Below are 6,827 nucleotides of genomic sequence, written 5' to 3'. Positions count from 1 at the left end.
AGGGGCACCCCCTAGAGACACAAGTTGATCCACGTGATCATATTCTTAGCCGTGTGTGGTGCCCCCTTCCACCATAGTCCTCGATAATATTGTAGCGGTGCTTAGGCGAAGCCCTATGACAGTAGTACATCAAGATCGTCACCACACTGTCGTGCTGACGGAACTCTTCCCCGACACTTTGCTGGATCGGAGTCCGGAGATCGTCATCGAGCTGAACGTGTGCTAGAACTCGGAGGTGCCGTAGTTTCCTTGCTTGATCGGTCGGGCCGTGAAGACGTACGACTACATCAACCAAGTTAACGCTTCTGTTGTCGATCTACAAGGGTACGTAGATCACACTCTCCCCCTCTCGTTGCTATGCATCACCATGATCTTGCGTGTGCGTAGGAATTTTTTGAAATTACTACAAAACCCAACAGTGGCATCCGAGCCTAGGTTTTATATGTTGATGTTATATGCACGAGTAGAACACAAGTGAGTTGTGGGCGATATAAGTCATACTGCTTACCAGCATGTCATACTTTGGTTCGGCAGTATTGTTGGACGAAGCGGCCCGGACCGACATTACGCGTACGCTTACGCGAGACCGGTTCTCCCGACGTGCTTTGCACATAGGTGGCTTGCGGGTGACAGTTTCTCCAACTTTAGTTGAACCAAGTGTGGCTACGCCCGGTCCTTGTGAAGGTTAAAACATCACTAACTTGACAGACTATCGTTGTGGTTTTGATGCGTAGGTAAGATTGGTTCTTGCTTAAGCCCGTAGCAGCCACATAAAACATGCAACAACAAAGTAGAGGACGTCTAACTTGTTTTTGCAGGGCATGTTGTGATGTGATATGGTCAAGACATGATGCTAAATTTTATTGTATGAGATGATCATGTTTTGTAACCGAGTTATCGGCAACTGGCAGGAGCCATATGGTTGTCGCTTTATTGTATGCAATGCAATCGCGCTGTAATGCTTTACTTTATCACTAAGCGGTAGCGATAGTCGTGGAAGCATAAGATTGGCGAGATGACAACGATGCTACGGTGGAGATCAAGGTGTCGCGCCGGTGACGATGGTGATCATGACGGTGCTTCGGAGATGGAGATCACAAGCACAAGATGATGATGGCCATATCATATCACTTATATTGATTGCATGTGATGTTTATCTTTTATGCATCTTATCTTGCTTTGATTGACGGTAGCATTATAAGATGATCTCTCACTAAATTATCAAGAAGTGTTCTCCCTGAATATGCACCGTTGTGAAAGTTCTTCGTGCTGAGACACCACGTGATGATCGGGTGTGATAGGCTCTACGTTCAAATACAACGGGTGCAAAACAGTTGCACACGCGGAATACTCAGGTTATACTTGACGAGCCAAGCATATACAGATATGGCCTCGGAACACGGAGACCGAAAGGTCGAGCATGAATCATATAGTAGATATGATCAACATAGTGATGTTCACCAATGAAACTAATCCATCTCACGTGATGATCGGACATGGTTTAGTTGATTTGGATCACGTAATCACTTAGAGGATTAGAGGGATGTCTATCTAAGTGGGAGTTCTTTAAGTAATATGATTAATTGAACCTAAATTTATCATGAACTTAGTACCTGATAGTATCTTGCTTGTTTATGTATGATTGTAGATAAATGGCCCGTGTTGTTGTTCCGTTGAATTTTAATGCGTTCCTTGAGAAAGCAAAGTTGAAAGATGATGGTAGCAATTAGACGGACTGGGTCCGTAACTTGAGGATTATCCTCATTGCTGCACAGAAGAATTACATCCTGGAAGCACCGCTGGGTGCCAGGCCTGCTGCTGGAGCAACACCAAATGTTGTGAACGTCTGGCAGAGCAAAGCTGATGACTACTCGATAGTTCAGTGTGCCATGCTTTACGGCTTAGAACCGGGACTTCAACGACGTTTTGAACGTCATGGAGCATATGAGATGTTCCAGGAGTTGAAGTTAATATTTCAAGCAAATGCCCGGATTCAGAGATATGAAGTCTCCAATAAGTTCTATAGCTGCAAGATGGAGGAGAACAGTTCTGTCAGTGAGCATATACTCAAAATGTCTGGGTATAATAATCACTTGATTCAAATGGGAGTTAATCTTCCAGATGATTGCGTCATTGACAGAATTCTCCAATCACTGCCACCAAGCTACAAGAGCTTCGTGATGAACTATAATATGCAAGGGATGAATAAGACTATTCCCGAGCTCTTCGCAATGCTGCAAGCTGCGGAGGTAGAAATCAAAAAGGAGCATCAAGTGTTGATGGTCAACAAGACCACTAGTTTCAAGAAAAAGGGCAAAGGGAAGAAGAAAGGGAACTTCAAGAAGAACAACAAGCAAGTTGCTGCTCAAGAGAAGAAACCCAAGTCTGGACCTAAGCCTGAAACTGAGTGTTTCTACTGCAAGCAGACTGGAACTGCCCCAAGTATTTGGCGGATAAGAAGGATGGCAAGGTGAACAAAGGTATATGTGATATACATGTTATTGATGTGTACCTTACTAATGCTCGCAGTAGCACCTGGGTATTTGATACTGGTTCTGTTGCTAATATTTGCAACTCAAAACATGGACTACGGATTAAGCGAAGATTGGTTAAGGACGAGGTGACGATGCGCGTGGGAAACGGTTCCAAAGTCGATGTGATCGCGGTCGGCACGCTACCTCTACATCTACCTTCGGGATTAATTTTAGACCTAAATAATTGTTATTTGGTGCCAGTGTTAAGCATGAACATTATATCTGGATCTTGTTTGATGCGAGACGGTTATTCATTTAAATCAGAGAATAATGGTTGTTCTATTTATATGAGTAATATCTTTTATGGTCATGCACCCTTGAAGAGTGGTCTATTCTTATTGAATCTCGATAGTAGTAACACACATATTCATAATGTTGAAGCCAAAAGATGCAGAGATGATAATGATAGTGCAACCTATTTGTGGCACTGCCGTTTAGGTCATATCGGTGTAAAGCGCATGAAGAAACTCCATACTGATGGACTTCTGGAACCACTTGATTATGAATCACTTGGTACTTGCGAACCATGCCTCATGGGCAAGATGACTAAAACGCCGTTCTCCGGTACTATGGAGAGAGCAACATATTTGTTGCAAATCATACATACAGATGTATGTGGTCCGATGAATACTGAGGCTCGTGGCGGATATCGTTATTTTCTCACCTTCACAGATGACTTAAGCAGATATGGGTATATCTACTTAATGAAACATAAGTCTGAAACGTTTGAAAAGTTCAAAGAATTTCAGAGTGAAGTTGAAAATCATCGTAACAAGAAAATAAAGTTTCTACGATCTGATGGTGGAGGAGAATATTTGAGTTACAAATTTGGTGTACATTTGAAACAATGTGGAATAGTTTCGCAACTCACGCCACCCGGAACACCACAGCGTAATGGTGTGTCCGAATGTCGTAATCGTACTTTACTAGATATGGTGCGATCTATGATGTCTCTTACTGATTTACCGCTATTGTTTTGGGGTTATGCTTTGGAGACGGCCGCATTCACGTTAAATAGGGCACCATCAAAATCCGTTGAGACGACGCCTTATGAACTATGGTTTGGCAAGAAACCAAAGTTGTCGTTTCTGAAAGTTTGGGGCTGCGATGCTTATGTGAAAAAGCTTCAACCTGATAAGCTCGAACCCAAATCGGAGAAATGTGTCTTCATAGGATATCCAAAGGAGACTATTGGATACACCTTCTATCACAGATCCGAAGGCAAGACTTTTGTTGCTAAGTTCGGAAACTTTCTGGAGAAGGAGTTTCTCTCGAAAGAAGTGAGTGGGAGGAAAGTAGAACTTGATGAGGTAACTGTACCTGCTCCCTTATTGGAAAGTAGTGCATCACAGAAAACTGTTTCTGTGACACCTGTACCAATTAGTGAGGAAGCTAATGATAATGATCATGAAACTTCAGAACAAGATACTACTGAACCTCGTAGATTAACTAGAGTGAGATCCGCACCAGAGTGGTATGGTAATCCTGTTCTGGAAGTCATGCTACTAGATCATGATGAACCTACGAACTATGAAGAAGCGATGGTGAGCCCAGATTCCGCAAAATGGCTTGAAGCCATGAAATCTGAGATGGGATCCATGTATGAGAACAAAGTATGGACTTTGGTTGACTTGCCCAATGATCGGCAAGCAATTGAGAATAAATGGATCTTCAAGAAGAAGACTGACGCCGACGGGAATATTACTGTCTACAAAGCTCGACTTGTCGCAAAAGGGTTTCGGCAAGTTCAAGGGATTGACTACGATGAGACCTTCTCACCCGTAGCGATGCTTAAGTCTGTCCGAATCATGTTAGCAATTGCCGCATTTTATGATTATGAAATTTGGCAGATGGATGTCAAAACTGCATTCCTGAATGGATTTCTGGAAGAAGAGTTGTATATGATGCAACCGGAAGGTTTTGTCGATCCAAAGGGAGCTAACGAAGTGTGCAAGCTCCAGCGATCCATTTATGGACTGGTGCAAGCCTCTCGGAGTTGGAATAAACGCTTTGATAGTATGATCAAAGCATTTGGTTTTATACAGACTTTTGGAGAAGCCTGTATTTACAAGAAAGTGAGTGGGAGCTCTGTAGCATTTCTGATATTATACGTGGATGACATATTACTGATTGGAAATGATATAGAATTTCTGGATAACATAAAGGGATACTTGAATAAGAGTTTTTCAATGAAAGACCTCGGTGAAGCTGCTTACATATTAGGCATAAAGATCTATAGAGATAGATCAAGACGTTTAATTGGACTTTCACAAAGCACATACCTTGACAAGATTTTGAAGAAGTTCAAAATGGATCAAGCAAAGAAAGGGTTCTTGCCTGTGTTACAAGGTGTGAAGTTGAGTCAGACTCAATGCCCGACCACTGCAGAAGATAGAGAGAAAATGAAAGATGTTCCCTATGCTTCAGCCATAGGCTCTATCATGTATGCAATGCTGTGTACCAGACCTAATGTGTGCCTTGCTATAAGTCTAGCGGGGAGGTACCAAAGTAATCCAGGAGTGGATCACTGGACAGCGGTCAAGAACATCCTGAAGTACCTGAAAAGGACTAAGGATATGTTTCTCGTATATGGAGGTGACAAAGAGATAATCGTAAACGGTTACGTTGATGCAAGCTTTGACACTGATCCAGACGATTCTAAATCGCAAACCGGATACGTGTTTACATTAAACGGTGGAGCTGTCAGTTGGTGCAATTCTAAACAGAGCGTCGTGGCGGGATCTATGTGTGAAGAGAAATACATAGCTGCTTCGGAAGCAGCGAATGAAGGAGTCTGGATGAAGGAGTTCATATCCGATCTAGGTGTCATACCTAGTGCATCGGGTCCAGTGAAAATCTTTTGTGACAATACTGGTGCAATTGCCTTGGCGAAGGAATCCAGATTTCACAAGAGAACCAAGCACATCAAGAGACGCTTCAATTCCATCCGGGATCTAGTCCAGGTGGGAGACATAGAGATTTGCAAGATACATACGAATCTGAATGTTGTAGACCCGTTGACTAAGCCTCTTCCACGAGCAAAACATGATCAGCACCAAAGCTCCATGGGTGTTAGAATCATTACTGTGTAATCTAGATTATTGACTCTAGTGCAAGTGGGAGACTGAAGGAAATATGCCCTAGAGGCAATAATAAAGTTATTATTTATTTCCTTATATCATGATAAAAGTTTATTATTCATGCTAGAATTGTATTAACCGGAAACATAATACATGTGTGAATACATAGACAAACAGAGTGTCACTAGTATGCCTCTACTTGACTAGCTCGTTAATCAAAGATGGTTATGTTTCCTAACCATGGACAAAGAGTTGTTATTTGATTAACAGGATCACATCATTAGTTGAATGATCTGATTGACATGACCCATTCCATTAGCTTAGCACCCGATCGTTTAGTATGTTGCTATTGCTTTCTTCATGACTTATACATGTTCCTATGACTATGAGATTATGCAACTCCCGTTTGCCAGAGGAACACTTTGTGTGCTACCAAACGTCACAACGTAACTGGGTGATTATAAAGGAGCTCTACAGGTGTCTCCAAAGGTACATGTTGGGTTCGCGTATTTTGAGATTAGGATTTGTCACTCCGATTGTCGGAGAGGTATCTCTGGGCCCTCTCGGTAATGCACATCACTTAAGCCTTGCAAGCATTGCAACTAATGAGTTAGTTGCGGGATGATGTATTATAGAACGAGTAAAGAGACTTGCCGGTAACGAGATTGAACTAGGTATGGGATACCGACGATCGAATCTCGGGCAAGTAACATACCGATGACAAAGGGAACAACGTATGTTGTTATGCGGTCTGACCGATAAAAGATCTTCGTAGAATATGTAGGAGCCAATATGAGCATCCAGGTTCCGCTATTGGTTATTGACCGGAGACGTGTCTCGGTCATGTCTACATTATTCTCGAACCCGCAGGGTCCGCACGCTTAAGGTAATGATGACAGTTATATTATGAGTTTATGCATTTTGATGTACCGAAGGTTGTTCGAAGTCCCGGATGTGATCACGGACATGACGAGGAGTCTCGAAATGGTTGAGACATAAATTCTGATATATTGGAAGCCTATGTTTGGATATCGGAAGTGTTCCGGGTGAAATCGGGATTTTTACCGGAGTACCGGGAGGTTACCGGAACCCCCCCGGGAGGTATATGGGCCTTAGTGGGCCTTAGTGGAAGAGAGGAGAGGTAGCCAGAGATGGGCCCCGCGCTCCTCCCCCCCTTGGTCCGAATTGGACAAGGAGAGGGGGCCGGCCCCCC

This window comes from Triticum dicoccoides, chromosome 4A (assembly GCF_002162155.2).
Source record: "Triticum dicoccoides isolate Atlit2015 ecotype Zavitan chromosome 4A, WEW_v2.0, whole genome shotgun sequence".
NCBI lineage: Eukaryota > Viridiplantae > Streptophyta > Magnoliopsida > Poales > Poaceae > Triticum > Triticum dicoccoides.
The sequence above is the reverse complement of the archived record's forward strand: the minus strand, read 5'-3'. Positions refer to the sequence as shown.